At 41.0% G+C, this 21957-nt stretch overlaps 1 long non-coding RNA gene across 1 annotated transcript in view; it reads left to right on the top strand.

Moving 5' to 3' along the window:
* LOC140693552 (uncharacterized) overlaps positions 1-19976 on the top strand; it is a 50448-nt gene extending 30472 nt beyond the window's left edge. Inside the window, exons 4-6 of the long non-coding RNA XR_012069320.1 lie at positions 5892-6066; positions 6243-6339; positions 19744-19976. This is a non-coding gene — a long non-coding RNA (uncharacterized lncRNA). The remainder of the gene's footprint in view (positions 1-5891; positions 6067-6242; positions 6340-19743) is intronic.
* Positions 19977-21957: the final 1981 nt, after the last annotated feature.

The raw sequence follows: 21957 nt of genomic DNA, 5'->3' as shown, positions 1-21957 counted from the left end.
CATGGCAGGGAAACAGTTTACTGTTCACATGTGCATTTTCAAAAAATAGTATTAAAACGAACACTGTACATATTTTGTTGTGTGTTTGACATCGTTAACAGAAAAGAAAAGGAAAAAAAACAGGAAAAAACCCATGCATTTACAAACAAGGAGGCTATGTCTGAAATTTTTTTTTTATATTATGTTTAGGATTTACTGACCAGTTAGGAGAAATATCATTTCATTGGTGTAATCCCTTGATTGACTAAACTTGTTTTTTTAATTAGGAAGAAGAGCGTGTTCCCTTTACCACCTGGGGAAAGTGTATACATATAACCCTTTGCGCAAGTGCTCTTTTTCTGGGTAAGAACCTGCCACAGACTTTTAAAATCTAATGTGAAATGCTGAGAAAACTGAAAGTCAAGCTGGGAACTATGTAGTCTCATAGAGGAAACTTTTTCCAGAGAACATCTGAGCCAATGCAGGGCGCCGCTCTGGAGGTTCCACAGTCTCTTCTGCTCACAGTGCTTCCCCCAATTCTTTTCACCTCATTTGTTCAAATCAGATCAGTGGTTTAGGATTCTCCAGGGTCTGATTAAGAGACCAGATGGAGGCATTAAATTTCTAAAATTTTCCAAGTGTAACAACCTAGGTAAAATGTCTAAGAATAGCCTAACAAAAGGATAGTAGGAACTATCAAAAAATAAAAGTAAAAACTACTGAAAGATATAAAAGGTGCTTTAATCACATGATTCTAGATTAAAAGATCATATTTCCAAAATATCAGAAGTTATAAAATTGATTTGGGTTTATTGTGAATAAAATCATATTAGTAATATAAAAATTAATAAGATAATGAGAGTTTTACTAGTTCAAGAATAGCCAGATTATAAAATAAGGCAGGAAGTCCAGATATGGGCTCTGATATCAATAATAATTTAATATAAGAGATGGAAGGCATTACAAATCAGGGAGATAAATAAAGGTTATTCAGTGAATGAAACACTTGTTAGCTACTTGGGGGAAAAGAAAAGATTGAAATCATACAGTGAACCATATATTGTGATAAATTCCAGAAACATTTAAAAAGTAACACAATTAGAAAAAAAACTACAAATAAATATGGATGAGTATACAACCTCTAGATGGACAGTAAGTATCAGAGGAAATTATACAAAGATTTCCATGCATCAGAGCATCCTAATTTTAAACAAAACACCAGAGAATGTTATTTGCTTACAAATCCGACAAGGGGCTAATTCCTTCAATACATAGAGAGTTCAGATCACTTCAAAGGTAACATCAAAATATCTCAGAAGCGTAGAAGGCAGAGAAGATGAACACACATTCGCAAAAGAAAAAATAGATGTCACACTTCAATGGTAATTCACTCAGTGCACATCAAAATGAAATAGTTTTCCACTTCTCAAGTGACACAACTCTGTTTATGAGGATGAATTGCCAGTGATCACCAATCCCATGCCTAGGTTACTGGATAATTTTTGTGAAGTATGGTTGATTTACAATGCTGTGTTAATTTCTGGTGTACTCCTCAAGCCTTCTTAGAAAGCAGTCTGGCAGTTGATATCAAGAGTCAAAAATATTCATATGTTTTAATCCACTAATTCAGCTTTGAAAAACTTTTAATCAGGAATTATTTCAAAATGGCAGGGAAAAGTCAGTATGGATGCAAGTCACAGACATACTTTTATATGTGTATATATATATATAAAATCTCAGCCAAAATATTCTTCCAACTCTTCACAAAGTAGAATAGTATGCAGTCATGAAAAAGTGTGTCCATGAAAATATTTTATGACATGTCAAAGTGTTGCGCTTATGATAGATTGGAGAATTAAATTAATATATAAAATGATTTGTAATATACAAACAATGCACCATTCTGAAGGAATTATGTCTATAGGTTGAAGCATTATTCTTATTTTATTTTTTATTCATTTTCAGAGTTGGAGTCTTTTGATTGTAGGTGACAAAATCAATCTCCAATGTGTTTAAACAACAACCAAGAAATGGGGATCCATGGGATTTATTGGTTCCTGTAAATGAAAACCTCAGGTCTGAGGTCTGGCTTCAGTCAAGGAGAGATACTCTAGCCCAGATGATGTCAAGGGCTGCTTTTGTCCTGTCTTCATTCTGTGTCCAAAGATGTCTCAGCATGATGCTTCTAGGCACGCAGCATCCCAGATCATCCATCCAAACCAAGACAGGTCTCTTTTGGCAGCTTCCTCTCTTGATAGAAGAAGCTTATGTTTCACATGGGCAGCAGCATGTATCTCCTCACATAATAGTGGCTCTTCCTGGGTTATTTGCCAATTCTCCAATCATGTGCAAGGCCAATACAATGAGGGGTATTATTTGTCTTAAACCAACTGAGATCTACTTCTGGTGCTTCAGAAAGAGTGGGTCAATCGAGGTTAAATCACAGGACTAAAAACAAAAGGGAGGTTATTTATCCTAAAGCAAGTTCTGGGTCCTCTTCTAAGACTGGGGACAGATCCAGGACAGCAGTTCTGTCCACTACTGAGTACTTTCAAATTTTCTTTAATGAGCAAATGTTAAATTTATGATCAGAAAAGATGATAAATAAGAAGAAACTTGAGGAAGGAGAACGGAAAGCTTTCCTGTTTCTTAAGAAATAGTGAACCCATTAAGTGCTTGGAAGAAAAATGGAAATGTGTCAAGTTTGTAAAAGTTCTGAAATGAATTAGAATTGATTTTACAGACCATGTAGGAGACAGTGCTATACAGTTAGTGTGTCTTTGGGCTCTTTGAGTATTTCAGTACTTTCACTTAATAGTTGCTTCATTTGGGGCAAATTGCAACATCTCCATGTGGCTCTATTTCCACATCTGTAAAAGAGATATAATATTACCTTCCCCACAGGGTGATTGTGAGGATTTTGAAAAATAGATGTGTGCTGAAGCAATAGTAAGTATTTACGCATTCTTAACTATTATGTTTACTTAATACATAATTAAAAAATTACTATGCAGACTTTTAAAAAATGCATACTATTTAAATGGCCTATATGAGCTGTACAAGAGAGGAAGGCTTAATATACCTTCTATAATACATTTTTCTCAGCCTTAACTAATTTTCACATTTAATCACAAACACACCAAAAAGTTATTCCTTTCACAAGCATGAAGACTTAACTGTGAAGAAAAGGATGATGAAAGAGAGTAGAGGAGAAAATAAAATGCTTTCTCTACAAACTGATGGCTTAAAAACTAAGAAAAAACACCTTTTTAAGACTTTGGTCACCATATTCATAGCTTATACTTAGGTAGAGTTTTTCACATGCCTGCGGTTAATGTTCCAATTGTTTTCACAATTAGTAAATAATTGACTCATCACAATAGTCCTATAAATTGCTATTATTATCTCCCCATTATATGGGTGAGGAGATTGAAGCCCCTAGAGGTTAAGAAATTTGCACAAGGCCCCACAGCTAGCATCAGAGCTGGGATCCAGATGCAGGAGTGTGGCTCCAGGAGGGGCTTGTAAACACTCCCTCTGCTCTCCCATGCAGGTGCAAGCCAGCCGCCTGCTATTACTGTAAATAACATGATGTGGTTCACTTAGTCCTGAAATTCACATTCTTTGTAGCTTTCTCTCTGGGGCACCCATCAGGAGCAGCCAGGGACACTGAGTACATGCTTCTGGACTATGACCAAGAAGGTAGATGGAAGGAAAACTGTTTAAAAATGGGATCTTTAATGTTCATTCTTCAGTGGCCAGAAAAAAAACCTGCCTAGTGAGGAACTGAAACCCTATTAGCCACGTGCAAATTTTGCTTCAGACACCCCCGCTGCCCTTGGGTCCACACAGTCAAAACTACTGTGGATTAGGGACATGAATCTTGTGCAAATGCAGGGAGTAGGAATACCTGCCATTTCAAGATCTCAAGGAGTATGAAAAGCATGTGAAGCTTTCATCAGCAGAGACCTGCTGTCACTCCCACTATTACCCTCAGGGCATGTCCACAGCTTCACTGGTCCTATTCAGAATGAAGACGACAGCTAGCACCTGCTGACCCCTGAATCAGTGATAGGTTCTCCCTTGAAAGGAAGCATATCCCCTTCATGGGTTACAACTAGTTCATAACCTAAGTAATTCTACAGATGTAGAAGGGCTACTTTCATTTGTTCTGCTATCACAGACTTCCCTCCAAAAGATCATGCCACCAGTTACCCCATTTTCACCCATTAAAATATACTTAACAGGCTTCCTTCTTTAGTGCAGTTTTAGGTTTACAGAAAAATTCACAGAAAGTGGAGTTCCCATATATTCCCTATGCCCTGCACACAGCTGCTCCTGCTGCCAGCGTGTTACATTAGTGGATGCACTCATTCTTTTTGACATCTTTCATTCCTCCTCCCCTAAAATTTAACATGACTGATATTCACGTCTCTTATGGCATTTACGTGCGATTTATATCACTTCTCACGTTTATGTGAAGTTTACAACACATGCATGTTTTCTGTTTAAGCTGGGTTGGGGGCAAGTTTTCTGTGTAAAAATACGATCATTAGTGAGTCTCATGCTGCTGGGTTCTTGGGTTGTCAGGTCCTGTTAACCATTGTTTCAGTTATTGGGATCATTGTCTACGGACTTTCAGTGTTCATTGTATTTCCTGCAAAACTTCCCAAGAACCTGAATGGAACAGACCCAATCCAAAAGTACCTGACTGTGCAGGTGGGCCACGCCCATCACTGCTTCCCATATCAGTTTTATCATCATGGTGACCCTGAACGCCATATATGAGAAAGTGGCAATCATGATGACTGACTCTGGTAAGCTCCTCCTGCAGCTGAGATAATTTCTACACCAGTTTTAGAACCAGGTCAAAACAGAGACTATCTTTTAGGCACTTCAATTGCAGTACATTACAGTCTTTAGTTAACTTCAACTGCAAACCTATTTTCTCTAGCCTATATGAGAAGTGAATTAGCTCCATTTTTGCATTAGTAAAAGGGACAAAGGAAGCTTTAGAATGTCCAAGCTCTGTGTAAATATGTCAGTGCTTAATAATAATTTCAATTACATTAGATAATGTACCCTGTTGTTGAAAGTAAATAGTCTCTGTATTGCAAATAAGTGGAAGAGGGTCGTGGTTCCAGTGGCAGATTTGCTTGCGCGTTACGGAGAGGACAAGTAATCACACTGTTATGTGTCTTCCCCCCATGCTGTTCCTGTTAGTGTAACTCCATTCTCATCAGCTGCAGCTTCTATAATAAATGTTTCTTCTCTCTGGCTTGTATCCCACCCAGCGGCTTAGCGGCCTAAGTTAAGTGCTTCCAACACATTGCATGTGGCTGGGTGGTCCTCCCAGTGGTCTGCTCAGTGGTCATCTTCTGAAAATACTAAGACCAATTCAAATTCTGAACTAGGAGGATGACCCGTTTTATGTTCCCCAAATGCTTCTAGCAAGTTGCCCCGTGTTTTGTTTGTCTTCTTCAATAGTCCTACCTTACTGCCTTTCAGGGAGACAAGAGAATATTATCTAGCAGGATGTTTAGAAGTAGCTTTCTTTCAAATTACACCTAACAGAGGACAGTTCTTGCCCATTGGATACTGTTGTGCTTATAAATTTTAAGGAACAGGTGACTTTTTTTTTTTTTTTTGCCTTGTGGGATATCACTTTCTTAGTGGGAGAAACTCTTACAACAGTGTGTACAGTTGGAATTAACATAGTGGATATGTTAAGAAATTCAAAACAGCTGGTATGAAAACAGTGTGAATTGTGTGTGTGTATGTGTGTATATATGTATATATATATATATACACACACACACACATATTAAATGTGTTAACTCATGTGTCCGTGGCTTTGATTAGGGTCTCAAAGCCGTTCACAGTTTTACAGACTTACCTTTTCTTTATTCTAGCTGCAGAGCTCCCAAGGACCAGACTGACTATGAGAACAACCCAGCCATGAAGGTGTTCTTGTTCCATTTTGTCAACTACTACTCCACGTGTTTCTACATCACATTCTTTAAGGGCAGATTTGTGACTTATCCATGAGATCTGGTGTATTGGCTGTAAAAATACAGAAATGAAGAGGTGTGAATACAGCTATGTGTTCTGACAATCTAACTTGTTTCAGGTTTTCTCTTAGTTGCCCAATGAAGAGTGTCTTTACTCTCTGCTCCTTAGATTTTTTTAGGCATAAAATAATGACTTTATTTCATGTTAGAGCTATCTAAAATTTAAATGAGATTTTCTTTCTAATATTCCAGTGTGACCCATGTGATGTCTCCTTGAACTGATGACACAGCTGACAATAATCATGGGAGGACAGCCCATCTGTAATAACATACAAGAGGTGTTAATTCCGTGAGTACTCAGTCATGTGATCTTGGGTGGGTGAGAATGGCCCACCCACCCACATCATTTTCCTGCATGCCCATCTCTAGAACAGTGGAGACTCTCTGCTTATTAAATCTCTCCAGATAAGATGATCCAGCCAAAAGTATAAACGTACCTGATGTTTAATAATTATGTTTAAATACCTTCCTTTTTATGTTTAACATAAATCCCCAAGTGCTATAGTCTCTGCTTATTAGCCCACCACTGGGGACTGACTGATCAGAGCCCATTGAGAGATGGCCCTTTTTGGGGCCATGAACTTAGTTTTCCCACAATTTCCTGCAAATTTCTCCTCCTTTTATATATGCATTTAAAAATCCATAACAGGAATTTGTTGAGTGCCTAGTATGTGCTAGTCACTGTATTAAATGTTGTACATATATGTATGTGTGTGTGTGTGTGTGTGTGTGTGTGTGTGTGTGTACAAGTTAATCACCCAAACAATCCTTATTCTTATCTTCCTTTTGCAAATGAAGATCCTGTGGCTTAAAGAGGGTAACTGATATGCCCAAGCTCTCATTGCCAATAAGAGACCACTGTGGGACTCAGATGTAAGACACTATCTCTCTGAATCCATGTTCTTCTAAGAAGAGACTCTCTTAGGGTCCTAAGGCACAGGGTTACATAAAGTTTTAAGAGACACTTGTCTAAAATAATAACAACAGAGGTTTTGACTTACTGTTCTCTTCCTAAAATGAGAAAAGCAGAGGTTAGCAAAGGTCACACTGTCCTTTTGATTTTCACATAAGCCCAATCCCACATCAAAGTGGACAGTCCAGTGTTATCTGCAATTTCTGAACATTTCAAGGAGCTTACTCTATTCACTTTCTGTTGCTGTTGTAACAAGTATCCCCAAACGTCATGGTAGTAGGAAGAGAAAAGAAAAAGTCTCTACTAAACAACGCAAATTTAAACTTGTAGTTTTCTTGAATGCAGAAGCCTGCTGAAGTCAAAGTGTTGGCACGGCTCTTTCTGAAGGCCTCAGGGGAACCTGTATCTGACTTTTCTGGATTCCAGAGACCACCTGCGTCTCTTGGCCTGTGACCTCTTTTCTCATTCTCAAGGTCAGCATGGTTGTGTGCCTCTGACTCTGAACCTGTGGTCAGATCTCCTCTCCTCTCTCCCCTCTTCTGCCTCTTTCTTCCTCCTTTAACGACCCTGGTGATTACACTGGGCCCAAATCTATAATCCAGCTGGTCTCTCTTAGAGTCGACTGGTTAGCAACCTTAACCACATCTGCAACCATAGGCCCCCTTTGCCAGGGAATCTGACCTCTTCCTATGTTCTGGGGATAAGGACATAGACATATTGGGGGGGAACATTTTTCTGCCTACCACACTAACCATTTTAAGATAATTTCTGGCTTTGAGTTTCTGTTTTCATGAAACTGTTGAACTCTCTTCTGTCTTGCCTTCCACACCAGCATTCTGCTCCTGGCCAACCTAACTGCAGAGCTCGCCCCTCTCTGTGGTGTCCCCCAAAACCACTTACACAAGCAGGTCTTACTGTTGTTTGGAGAATGGGGGAGAAATTCAAACAACTTGAATTTTGAAATAAAAAACCTCCATCATTTTAAAATCTTCCATGCCACTATAAAAATATTTATTTTTTTAACTTTGCTTTTTAATTTTTAAACTATTTTAAACTTTGTAACTTTTTTAAACTTTATTTTTTCTTATCATCCTTCATTGTAGGCTCCAGAAACCTGCTCTTCTGCCCACCGCATCCAAGTTCCCTTTCATTGTTTCTCCTCCCTTCACTAACCTTCCTTCTCTCTAGCTTATTACCAAGTTTCTGTCCATTCTCTTTATAGGGCAGTTAAATTATTTTTTCTTTCTTTCTTTCTTTCTTTCTGTTTTTGCAGAGTGAACACCTTTGCGTGTCAGTGTGTCCTTCCACATTTCTTCATAATGGCTTCATCTTTCAGCTTCAGTATGGATTACTGGGGTCTGTCTCGAAACAAAGGCATTTCCCTTGTCCCCCAGCTCACCACGCCCCTCAAAAAAAGATTCTGATCTTCGCTGTGAAATGAATCTTCTTTTTCCCTACTGTGCAGTAGACAATCCGTACCCTGAGCTCACAGTCAGATATTTCCAGAGAAGTAAAAGTAGGTCATGTGCAAATAAAACTACTTTTCTCTGTGAAAAGAAATACAGCAGATAGAGGAAATACTTAACTCAGATTACTCAAAAGCATTTCCTGAAGGAAATAAGTAAATTATTTAACAATAAATTTTGTTGAATCTGGTTATCTGTGAGCTATTTTTACCAATCAAGGAGGATATATTTCCTAAACTGGTACTGAGCAATTCATGTGAAATGAAACTTGCTCACATGAACTAGTTTAAAGTAAAGGATGCATTATAGTATCTGTGGTCTGTTTATACCTTCGCTTAAATAAGCACATTGTTCTAGGTTCCAGTGAGCTGAACTTTGCCTCCATGTATTTCTACTATGGGCTAAAATATTTAGGGAATTTATTTTGAATTTTGTTTCCCTTTTTTCAAAACCAGGAATTCTGAATTGTAGCCAAGTTCAAGGGTGGCTTGTTTTTTCCTCACTGCCTCTTCTCTTTGTATAAGTGCAGTTTCCTTCTTAATTTTTCATATAAAATCCTACCATACCAAAGATCTATCAATTACTCTTGCTGCACCAAAACTATACCCATTCTCAAAAATACATAGGAAGGGAAAAGAAAACTTATCAAAATTAGCTACTATTTTCATGCTATTTGAATATGTCTAAAGGAACATAATGAAATGAATTTCACCATATCTCACCTGCCTCCACCCTCCCAATCCCATGTGGGGTTCTTGAGTAGGATTCTGGGAGCAAATGAAGGAAAGTGATGCCGTGATCCAGGCTCCCTCTGGGGTCTCCCCAGCACTTGGATTGGCACTGGTATAAAGTAGGTCTCAGTCCGAGCCAGCTGAGTGAGTGAGTGACTCACAGGCATCGAATGTGTAAAATCAGTGAATTAACAGCATTCTTTGTAGGACTCAGAGAATAAGCTGAGTGCCCTGTGGCCTTCCCAGCCTCACATACTATTTTGATGTTGGGGTCATTTCTGGGAATGTTATTCTGTACTGGACAAAAGGCTAGTACAATTCCAGGGTTAAGCAACTTTCCTAGGGAAATTTTATGATAAAATATTAAGAAAAATAGTTAAATGCCCCAAATGACATAGCATTGTCCTTTGGTGTTTAGATAATGTATGGCTGTAATTTTCTTACTTTATATGTTTTCTACATTTTCCACTATGTGTATGCACTACTATATAATAAGAAAAACAAATGTTTAAAAGAGAAAATCTCTCTTCTCCAGATATGATTTGGTTAGAGGATGAGTCAGATACATATAATAAGAGAATCTTATTTACATGTGTCCATAATTCACTCTTTAAATTCAGGAACAGGAAACTCAGGAATGAAATAGATTAAGAGAATCAAAGATACTTGTATTCAAGATTAGCAAGTAGGAGTGTCCTCAACAGAAATGGTGATAATCAATAATGCAGGGATTAAATGTGATAATGAAGGTACAAAGACAACATGAAGTAGAAAATGCCACGTGGCAAGCACAGAGTAAAGGGCAATTTACTATGATTATGCCAATATGTGTGGTCAATTCCCAAGCAAATGATTGTGTAACCCCTGCTAGAGGGAGAAAGCTTCCAGCCTTGGCTGAAGAGGGGGGAGGATCCAGTGTCTGTATTTTCTAAAATGTCTACAGTTGCTTCTCATGTGCAAATTGATATCCCTGCACGAGAACCATAACCCAACAGAAAACCCAAAAGACCGAGGACAATGATGGTTGGACGACAGCCCAAGCTTTTCTGCCACAGATGAGTGGTTCCACTCAGGAAGACTGAGCAAGAGGCTCAGAGTCTTAGCTAAGGACAAGCAAGTCGGGACTTCTAATACGACCTAATGCCATCGACAGGGGAGGGCATTTCAGCACAAGAAGGGAGCGCCAGGTGATTTAACATGGAAGTTTCACCCTGGATCCATACAGTGATGGATTTGGGTCCCGGAGGGTAAAAGCCCTGCTTCCCTGTGGCATGGACCGGATTCCACAAATGCTGAGACAGGAAGTATGAGGCAGAGAAAAATTCCCCCAGGAGAATCCCGAGTCTGGGTGCCAGGGAGGGTGATGGACGAGCGTAGTCCCAGCGCCACCCGCACCGCAGGGCTCCGAGTGGCTGTGGAGCTGCGTGCCCCCGGCCGGACCTCAGACCTGCCTGCAGCGCTCCGGGCTGTGGCCTGGGGAGCGGCTTCAGCAGGAGGCTGGCCCCGTCATTCTCGTAGGTGCTGCAGTGACCCCCACCCCTGTGGCCACGGTGATCCCAAGCCAAGGGTCTAAGTGACTTCAACCCTATTTACAGGTGGCCACAGCCGGATAGCCAGTGCTGCTCAAAAGGAAGATCCCACATGGGGTTTTGCTGTGTCAGGGGGGTTGCTAATACCTGGCCTGCTTTGAATCGTTTCATCGTGACAGCAGTCTGGGCAGTGGAAGTTTCATCTCTCAATTTTATTTCAACTTTTTTTGTTGAAAGTATAGTTGGTTTACAATATTGTGTTAATTCTTGGTGTACAGCATAGTGGCTCATATATATATATATATTCCTTGTCATATACTTTTCCACTAAAGGCTATTAAAAGTTATTGAGTGTAGTTCCCTGTGCTATACAGAAGGATCTTGTTCTTTGAAACAAAAATTACTATACAAAGTAACAAAGTAAGCAGACTAAACCTAGCCATGTATATGACACAGCTGAGTTTATCTAAGGATTTAAATGTGGTTTTGATCTCCAGGATCTCTTTATCCAAGTATCATATGTAAAGTGCCTGTGGAACACTTCTCAGAAAAATGTTCTAAAATCATAATATATAGAGAATAAAGAAGAAAGATAATTATACTGAAAAGCAGATATCAAAATATAGAAATGGGCATTTGTGATACAGTAATATCTGAAATATTGGAAGAACGTGTTGAATAAGAGGATCCTGTGGTGAGTCTACTAACCGCAACATTCTGCCATAGCAGTGAGTGTAAATCATCTTCTGAGATCTGCAACAATTGCATTTTGAATGTAAATAAAGTTAAATAACAAATAAGCCATGAAGTGTGGATTCAGATTCAGGGGTATCTCGAGTCCATATCCCCAGCATTTCCCAGGGCTCCCTGCTCTTCCCCTAATGTCATTGAAAGAATTGGGGAACGTTTGTGAAGCGAAGGGCATGTTCCATTGCAAAGAAATCTCGTAGCAAACCTGGGAGCATGGCCAGTGAAAGGTTAATGCTGAAATTAGAGGCCGTGGGAAACCAAGCAGAGGCAGCTCTTTACAAGTCACATCATATGCTCTGTGTGTGTCTACGTGTGTATGCATACAGACGTGTGGGCATGTATGATGTATACACCTGCCTTTCGTGTGAAGCCGCCTCACTGTCCAAATTTGAAATACATCCAAACGTGCAGTGCAGTCAGCCGAAACTCAGCCAGATGCTAAGTTGTCTGTTGTTGCTCTGTCTCTTCTGCTGAACTCCACGAGTAAACCACGCGCCAGCTGTTGCTTTCAGGGACAACAGCTCTGTAGGCTACAGGTCCATGCCTTGTTTCACTGCCAACTCTGATTTCCTTTCAGGATAAATTGCCATTTGAAAAGGGGGAAGCATTCAGTTGGCCCACAAGCCTCTGAGTGAGGAAAAAACATAACTTTAGAGACAGCTCTGTGGGACAGCATCCAGAAGGGGACAGAGCATTGGGCTGGGAGTCGAGGCTGTGTTTCTTTCAAGCTCTGCACTGAATTTGAGGTGGCATGTCACTTCTTTGTCCCTTGATTTGTTCAGCTTGTATTAGGGTCTTGGACCTGTTCTATCCAACATTAGAGTATCACATTTTTGCTCGGTGACCCTCCATGGCTCCGCAATTCCTTCAAAGGGAAAAATGCCCACATCCTCACGGCAGCCTCTAAGGCTCCACCCCCAAAACCACCACTTATTTCCTATTCACTGTGGCCCACACCAGTCTCCATGCTGTCTGTCCAGCGTGAGGGACCTCCAGGCCTGTGATCACTGTTTCCTCTGCCCCTCCTCTGCCCACCCCTTTGCTTCAGTCTTTGCCTTATTCAAAGGTCACTGCCCCATCCCCACTCCTCCCTAGCACACATTCTTCGCTCTCCTTTATTTTCCTCCACAGCACTTATCACCAGCTCACAGAACCTGTATTTCTTTCTTTTACTTATTTTCTCTGACGACTTTCAGACTGGAAAGGCCATGGTGGATAATAGGAGAGAAGTGGGGGTAAAAAAGACAAATGAGGGAAGGCATCTTCTAAAAGCTAAAATGAACACCTGAAAAGGAGGTAGGAGATAAAGTAGTAGTAGTCGTTACAATTTTGGTAAACCCAAGGCACGTAGTCAGGACTAGTTTTCACAATATTTGAGGGTAGGGAGGCAGCAATAAAAAGAAATTTATCCTGAAAACAAGAAATTAAATTCTTGGGAAGATGATGTGTTCAGCTTGAGATATCAGTAATACCTTTATGACCTTGGTCTGATAATATCCTGCCTTATAATTTGATCTGTTTGACAGCTGGATCATGAATCTAATGATGCCACAGTTTTGGGAGCAGAACAGACCAACCCATGATGGGAACGGGAAAACCATCTGTATCCCATGGGCAAACTGGGGTTATTTTATGAATACCCTGAAATGAGTAAGTCATCAGTGGAGATTTCTGTGCTGTCGGTTATACTAGAGTATGCTTTGGGTCTCAGAAGCATTGGTTACCGAGCCAAACAATGTCCTAGCATACTGAAACGGAGCCCGCTTTTCTCGATTAGATGCAATTATGCAGTCAGGCTTTCAAATAGGGTGCCTGTGTGTATCTTTGTCAATATTTATGTTGCACAAAGCTGAAGATTTACTGCCAAGGAATGAAATGGAATACTCATTCAGATACGTCTCCTCCATTGATTCTCAGATCCTTCTGGTCATGTCGTCTAAGGATGAACTCAGAACCGTTACTAGATGTGACTCAGCTCAGGCTGTAGCCCGTGTGGCACAGCTGTTGGCTGATATCCTTCTAAATAGAGTCATGTGAGCCAGCCAGCCTGTGCAGAAAGCCCGCAAGCACATCCTGCCTCATTGCAGCAAGGTTCACAGGGTCACCCCTTCCACATCTCACACCTGCCTTTGATATTGTTCCTATTTCTTCTGGCTGATGGTTTCTGCCTGATTCCTTGAGTGACATCATGTCACATCACTGGCTTGAATTCAGGATGAATTTGCTGATCTGGAGTATCGGTAGAACACAGATCCCCTCCTTCTCCAATGACTTTGTCCATTTCTGTACATTTGCTTGGGCTCTGTTCCTCTTTGGTTGAACTTGGTTTTGAGCTCTCAGTTGCCTTTAAATTGTTGAATCTCAAAATAGATTTCCATAGGAAACGTTATCTTTTCTATTATGCATGGCGCACTTTTATCTACTAGAAGGCTGATGATGTGCACGTTTTGTATCTGAGCCCTTTCAGCTCACCACTGCCTTGAAGTAGTTTTTTTTAAGCTTAGGAGACAGGAAAGGATTTTTGTCAGTAGGCTTTGCATTTATGCATGCAGGTTCTTGTTGGCAAAGGCACCCCTTTGTGCTTCCTGTTTATAAGTCTACAGATGGAGTTTTCTTTTTCCTAAATTACATTCTATATATAAAATAATTGCTTTTAACAATATACATTATACATAGAAATGCATCTGGTTCCCTCAGTGAATGAAAGGTCATCTTGTGGCATCTTCAGTCAGCTATGCTTTGTGGCCTGGTGTCTGATTTGAGTTTCATCTTTGCTTTTGTTGTGTTTAGTGACCAGGTTCCATTAAGGGTGCAGCTGCTGTCCCTGGTGTAGTAATTATGTTCGTTTATTCTTCTTATTTTCAAAAGGACTTTAAACCAATGACCTGTTATTCCAAAATGAGTCATAATTGTAAATATGTCTTATTGGGGCTATTATCAGTATTAATAATAACAACAACATTCTGGGGGCAGCATATCATTAGGTATTTTAACACACACAAAAAAAGCCTTGGAAAAAAGTTATTCTAATTAAGTCAAATAAATGTCATGAAAGGAAAAGTTGTACGCTTTTGGGAGAAATTGATAAGGCTTTTAGAAATTTATAGTCTCATTAAAATATCAATTAAATAATTCAGCCTAACTCTACCCTACATAACAGGATGGAGTAACAGCTATTCTAGAGAGATTGTTCAGATTTATTCGTTTTCCTATTATCTAAATAATCCCTGATGAATTAGAAAATTCAATCCATTTCTGAGAGTAGGCAGTCTGTTATTCTGTATTCAACGCTGGAGTGAAACTTATTTTGTGTTCTTTTCATTCATGGGAGATAGAATTTCCAAGTGCTTTTTGAATTATTTTTGTTCCTCTAAAATAAATTGCCTTTGGTGGTGATCTCCTGACCTCAATTTCCTCCTCCCAGTTTTCCCCATGATCATTAATGACACCCCACCTGCCTTTTTAGTTATGCCTCTTAGCTGCTGAAGGGGAACAGCTACTGACAGATGACCCTGGAGCCCTCCATCTGTGCTTCGTTAGGCCTTGCACCCAGCCACCAACCTTAGTCTCCTTCGCCTGAATTATATTTCTCTGCTTTTCTGCCTGGAAGGACACTTGCCAAGCCTTGGCAGGGACCCCTCCACTATTTAGAGATTATCTGCTCTCCTGTCTAGGCATGAATTGCACTTGATTCTTGTCTTGATGGTGTGTGATCGTGTCCATGTCCATTGTACTCCCCGACTGGACTGATCCTGTCGGAGGCAGTAGTCAGGCTTTTCATCTTCCCGTCCATGTCTGGAGCACCACAGCCTGGACCCTGGTTCTCCTACTTGTTTAAGTGACTTGAGCTTGGAGTTTCAACACACTCAAATAAAACTGTTAGATGAGGTGGCGGTAACATTGCCCCCAATGCCCCCACAAAGTTCTATATGACATATGGTTTTTTCTGAGTGAAATTTCTCTTTTATTTGTTTTCATGAATTCCCCACTGTCCTTTGAGATTATTAGAGTAACCCTGAGTTGTTAACCACAATATCTCTCCCCCCACCAGCGAATGATCCTGCTGCCTGAGAACTCAGACATGGGACATAAGAGAAATTATCTATCAGTCTTAAAATCTGGAAGCCATAAGATACCGTTTTGTACTTAGAGCACCCACAGCACAAACACCAGTCTCTCAAGAATTTGACACTGCCTTCACAGAGGGCAGGTGCCATAAGTGAAATGCTGTGAGGGATGAAGTGAGAGCTCTTCATCTCTGGTACTGCCTTTTCCACCCTTGCTTTGTTAACTTGATTTCCCCTTCATATATTATGTTCTCCATTTAATTTACTGCATTTAATATCAGTTGTTCTTCAACATCTCCTTGCACCCGCCCCCTCCATTCCCTCTCTCTCCAGTGCTCTCCCACCCACGCCTATCCTGCGCTCTCCAGGACCAGGCCTGTCTCCCCCACGCCCTCACCACTGTTCTGTCTGCCCACCACCTGCACTCACATTTCCTTAACTCCGCAGAATGAACTTCCCAAAATGGCAGCTGAGTAACTGGGGGGGATTGTAGACCTCTCATCTCTTTACTGATTCATTCATTTATCCAACCAACAAGCATTGAGCACTGCTATGCCAAACACTGTATCAACTGCTGGGGAGACCAAAACAGGTAAGACTTGGTGTCTGCATTCCCCAGGCTAGGCGAGGCATGGCGAGTAGTTGATGGATTGCTAAGCAGGTGAACACAAATTGGACTTCCTAGAGCTGGAAATATTTGAACTGAATCTTGAAAGGTGAAAGGACGTTAGCTCTCTATTTTGTGGTAGAGGGAGTGGACACTTCATGCAGAGAGGTGGAGACATATATGTGTACACAGCATGAAGCGGCTTGGCCAGACTGAAGAACAACAAGTAGGGCTAGAACAAAGGATCCATAGGTGGGAATGTCAGGTGCACAAGGCCTCTGTCACGATGGGCCTTGTGTGCTTAGACTTCAATGTATCCTTAAGGAAGCAGGGATATATTGGATTATTTGTAAGTAAGAGAATTGCATAATGTTTATGTTGCAGAATATCTGGTTATTCTGGCAGCAGAATGGAAGATACTATTTTAGGGGGAGAGGCCCATATTTTGGGGGGAAAGGATATTTCGGGGACCAACGCAGGTAACCCAGACAACAAATGGCACACGCCTGCTGAGAGGCCGTGGGCAGAAAGAGAGAGACATGGGCGGCAGAAGTGGTGACTGCTGCAGTGGGGATTGGAGGGCCGGGGTGGCGGGCCGCAGAGCTGCTGAGGTGACTTTCCAGTGACCCATCCGGAGAGCAGATCTGCAAGGGGAGTGTAAGGAGAGGAGCTGGTTTCGAGGAGATGGTTCTGTGTGTGTCATTTTGAGTGTGAAGTGTCTATGGGACATATAAGGAGTGATGTCCGTTGTTAAGCTGGATTCACCAGTCAGGAGCTCAGAGGAGCTGTGGGTGAGGCCGTGGGGGCGATTCAGTCCTGCCAGGTGGAGGACTGAAGACGAGGCCCTGGGGAAAAGGGCCATGTACATGGCAAATGGGAGAAGAGAGGTCCACCAAGAGAAAGAAGAATAGCAGTGCAGTTGAGAGAAAACGATTTGAGGCAACACAGAGAAGGCTGTAACCTGGCTTAAGAGGAATTTGAACACTGACTAAAGGGAGCGAAGTGAGAAAGGGGGGGTGTGTGGGGCATAAAAGCAAGGGCTAAAGCCCACCTTTAATTGTCTAAACTGAGGAAAAGGCGGAGTTGGACTACACTAATGTAGCCTTTAAAAAACAGATCTGTGTGTATCTGTGTGTGTGCATATGTGCACACACAATTTTCTGCCTGGGCTTTTAAAATTTATTTAAGTAAAACAAAAATTAAGGGGGGAAAATGTTCCACTGAAAGGAAAATATTTGTCCACGGCAAAAGCTACCTGGTAATCAAATAAACAGGAGCTGAGAATGCCCACTGGTTTGAAACACGCAGCCACCGGCAGTGCAACTCCTGTATCAGTGCCGTGGTGGGGCTGTGGGGGATGCAGGGCTCTGAGCCCTGGAGGAGTCATCAGCGAAGGCACTTCTCCAAGAAACTGGACTTTAAAGGGAAGAAGAAAGTATAGAAAGTATCAGAGAGCAATACAGGTCCGTGAGAGAGGGTTGGGAGAGGGTCAGCTTTGTTTTACAGGGGGCGTTTCTGGCCTTGCTGAGTTGCTAGGCCTTTGCTCTTGTTGGTCTTTGTTCCAAAAGCTTTTTAGAAAGTTCTTCTCGCTTGAATATCTGAACAGATTAAATCATGTTGGGTTATTTCTAGTGTTTTATTTTTAATTAAAAATTTTCTGGAATTTATTTTAATGTCAAAATTGAGGACAGTGTACCAGGCCTTCTAATGATTTAGCTAATTACACCAGTACCTGAATCCACTGATTTTAAGTGTCAGTTTTATAATATTTCTAAAATCTCTTAAATATCCACGTCTATTCTTGAAATGTGTTCTATTTCATTCATTCTCTCAGTGCACTATTTCTATACTGTTTCCATGACCATAGATTAATATCTCCTACAGTTGGTCCTATTTTATCCTTTTCCAGAATGTCCCTAATATTACAAATTCAAACATCCCTCCTCATTATTTTATTTGTATATTTGTGTATATTTCTGGAAGAAATTTAGGATCACCTTTCAGAATTTTTTCTTAAATCCATTCAGGATTATTAACTAAATTTGCATTCAGATACTAAATTTATTTTGGAGAAAAAATGTTCAAGTCCCCCAAATTTGAGTCTGCCAACTGAAGAGGATGGTGCATTCTACTGTTCATTCAATTATCATTTTTTTCTCTTTTTAAGTCATTTATCAGAATCATTTTAACATTTTTCATTAATTTATTTCTGAATAGTCTGTGCCTTTGTTGTCATTATAAATGATATCTTTTCTGGGTTTGAAGAGGGATGATTGCTAATGAAGTCTTAATTTCTAGTTTCTCTTGAATAAGAAAGGGATCTGACAGTGTGGGGCCCTCTTTCCAATATGGTGACTGTGAGCAGTGCATTTCATTAAGATGTCCACTTGCCAATTTGCCAGTGGCTGCACCCACTCCACATATTTCTGCTACTTACCTGCCCCCTGTAGGCAGATGTGTTCATGTAGGGTTAGGTGGGTTATGGAAACATATACTGATATCACTGCTGCCACGCTGCTGACCCTGTGGCATCACTAACTCTGGTTCTTTCTCTGTGACCTCCCTGAATATGACAGCTCCTTTTAGGCTGTGGACATGAGGCTTCTTTCCAGCACTGTCGGTTTTTCTGCAACACACCCCTGCCTCTCAGGTCAGAAGCAAATGTCAGCTCCTCCTACCCATCCACCCAATCCACTGTCTTGCCATTCCTGGCCAGAGTGGTCCCTATCCCTTGACTGAGCAGTAACACTGAAGGGACTACAAACTTGCCTCTCATCCACTGTCTTAGTTACATACCTGTGCTAGTTTACTTAAAAGTCTGCCAGTTAGGGTCTAAAAGTCTTTTAGATCTCTGGCCTTATCATTTCTAACTGCTCCCCCACCCCATGGAACAGCTTACCGCAGATCTCTGCTGCCCCATCTGTAGCAATGTCCTGTAAATTACAGACAGAGAGAAAAGAACTTCTAAGCCACCACCATAACTTTGACTTCCTGTGACCACACAGACCATAGAAATATCAAGATAAAAATTCCTGAAGAAGGATATTTTGCTTAGGAAGACACTTTAATTGCATACCTTTCTGTGACTTGTAATAACTTCATAGACTCTCTGAATGTGCTGCACTCACCTTCCCAGACTCAAGGGAGCTTGCTCACTTGCCTATTTTCAGTGCATTTCCTCCAACATTCTCTATGCAGAGCTTTCCCAAAAGTACATTCCTTATTCCTTTTTAAATTCTTATATACAACCACAGTATTCTTTTCCTTAATCCTCAATGACAAATCATCTTCCAAGATTGTATTATCAACACTGAGAGTGAATAATATGCTTCAAGATTCCCAAGTTTATTACCAGCAAATAACTATGATTGGTTGAAGATTTTTAAGTATGTTATTCCTACTAAGGTTATATACGTGAAAGAAACAGTTTGTAATGAGTCTTCTTCCGAGAGATTTTATATTTGCCTTTTGTTTGGATTCTTTCACTGTTGAATAATATTATTACCATGAATGTCTTTTCTCTTTGGGATTTAGTTCACCATTTGCCCCTCTCTCTTTACAGGAGTAGAGGAATTGTTGTTGTCCTTCCATCCATCCACCACTCCATGTTGTGTGTCCATTCCTTTAACAGGTATTCAGTTTGGGTTCACCACCTTATCTGTGGCCTCTTTCCAGTGGCCCCTCCGTTGGCTCTGGAGAACAATATATTGCAAATCAGAGTGGGTATGTGGAAACTTGACTATCCAGTATAGACGCATGGTGCCAGAAAAAGCCCAGGACATTGCAGCGTGGCAGCCCACCATGCAAGGAACAGCAATTCTGGCTGTGGTGGACCAATGTGAGTAAAAAGGCTTCATGGGCTGAAGACTTTGAAAAGTCCAAACATGCATTGGCATTGCTTCCTAAGGAATCCAATGTTGGGTATTGTTTAATATGAGAGGGAGATGCTAACACTATCATTGCTATAAACAACATATTTGTTGTAACTGTAATTGTTATTATTTTAATATATTTTCTTTATAATTTTTATTTGTGACTTACAAGAGCTCTTACAGAGGCAGTTGTTAAGAAGCGTGGCCATTATACTGTTGCTGAAGTGTTAATTCAGTAGAAGCATGGTAATAGTATTAATAAGTACTCACTCATTTGATCCTCACATGGCTCTAAAGGTTACCCAGCAGTGCTTGTATAATGGAGATAGAAATCCATCCATTTAAGTGTTTGCAGAAACTAAAATAAGAGCAGTCATTCCACCGTATTTTACCATATATTCCAGACTATCATTTTAAAGTAGGAACTACCTGATGAGGCCATAAAAACCCTTTGTGAATCCCCAATCATTCATTACATTCCTGGACCCTGGGGCAGAGGTTCTTCTAGAAGGTGGTCCCATCTCTCCTCCCCACCCCACTCTTGGGCTTTGCTACCCACTGTTGGTCATTAGCTAAGCATCCTCATGTCCTGCATGTGTCTGAGCTGTGAGGGAACAGACCTCAGCTCTTTACAAACTGTAGTGACTTTGACCAGTCTGAACAGTCTTTCTCCTTCCCTGCCCACTCCCACACAGGGCAACAGGGGGCTCACAACCACAGCGATTCCCATGCCAGCCCATTAGGGAGCCTTCTTCCCTAGAAATGTTCTTACAACCAGGGCTGTTTCCTCCCTTACTTCACTGACAGTTTCACTCCCAGCTTACAGTCCCCAACAAAATTCTATCCCAGTTTGAATTCCTTAATCAAGTCATATTTATGCTAAGTCCATGGCACTTTCCCATGAACACTCATAGAAACAGAACAGGGCCTGGCAGTGGCTGTGGGCCAGGTTCCTGAGTGAGGGGACTTGCTGGGCCCTTCAGGTTCTGTAGTCTGGCCCAAGCTTAGCTCCCGGCATGGCATCTTCCCATCTGCATGATTTCAGGCAAGGTTTCAACACTTTAGAGCTTCATTTTATCTCTGCTTCATATTTTAAGACTGTTATGTACCAAAAAGTGTGCTTAGGGAATTCAGTGAGTCAATGAATGGATGTCACATAAGATGGTCCTCAGGGAAGGTTAGTTATTTTCATTATGCACCATCGATAAAATTGGCTGCACAGACTTGGCCAGGTATCACAGCTACAGGCACAAGAATTTGACAGTGTGTCACTGTGGATCATAGTCACTATTTTACACAGTAAAACAGCTACCTGAGACCACCCAGCTGTCAGCCCACCCGACTCCCCACCCCACGATCCCTGAATTTATCTGATTTGCTTGCTACCCCTACTTTTTGGAGAAAGTTGGCAAATCACACACAGTCAATGACTGCTAGGTTATGTCCATTCCCATTCACTCAATTTGCCCCATTTTCAGTATCCACTGTGCTGCAAAACATAGACTAATATTCAGAATATGACAGCAAGGCCTTTCCCATTCCACAGTCAGAGAAGCATAAATCTGTCATGTTTAATATGGCATATGACACTAAGCAAGGCAGGAAAACAGGCTCCTGTGCTTTAAGAACATTTTTAATAATGACGTTTGAAACTAAAAGTGTTTTTGTTTGACCTTCAGCAAAGCAGAAAATTCAATTGACTCCTATTACCCATTCCTCAGATGTCCTGATTTGATTGTATTAGGCACTTTTTCCTCATCTCCCCAGCATGACTTTGCTCCATCAGCACAGATGGAGTGTCTCCAAGGCTGCTCCGTGTGCATGGGCGTGTGTGTGCACACATGTGCCCCCACTGGTTGGTGCCACTGATTCATATCCAGGGGTTGTTCTGTCTTATAGCTCAGGCATTGCTTTATTATATCCTAGAAAACTGCTTTTAGATCTTTGTTTGAACTATAGACCATCCTCTTGCC

Source organism: Vicugna pacos, unplaced genomic scaffold (genome assembly GCF_048564905.1).
Source record: "Vicugna pacos unplaced genomic scaffold, VicPac4 scaffold_19, whole genome shotgun sequence".
Classification (NCBI taxonomy): Eukaryota; Metazoa; Chordata; class Mammalia; order Artiodactyla; family Camelidae; genus Vicugna; species Vicugna pacos.
This window is presented reverse-complemented; position numbering and strand designations above follow the sequence as displayed.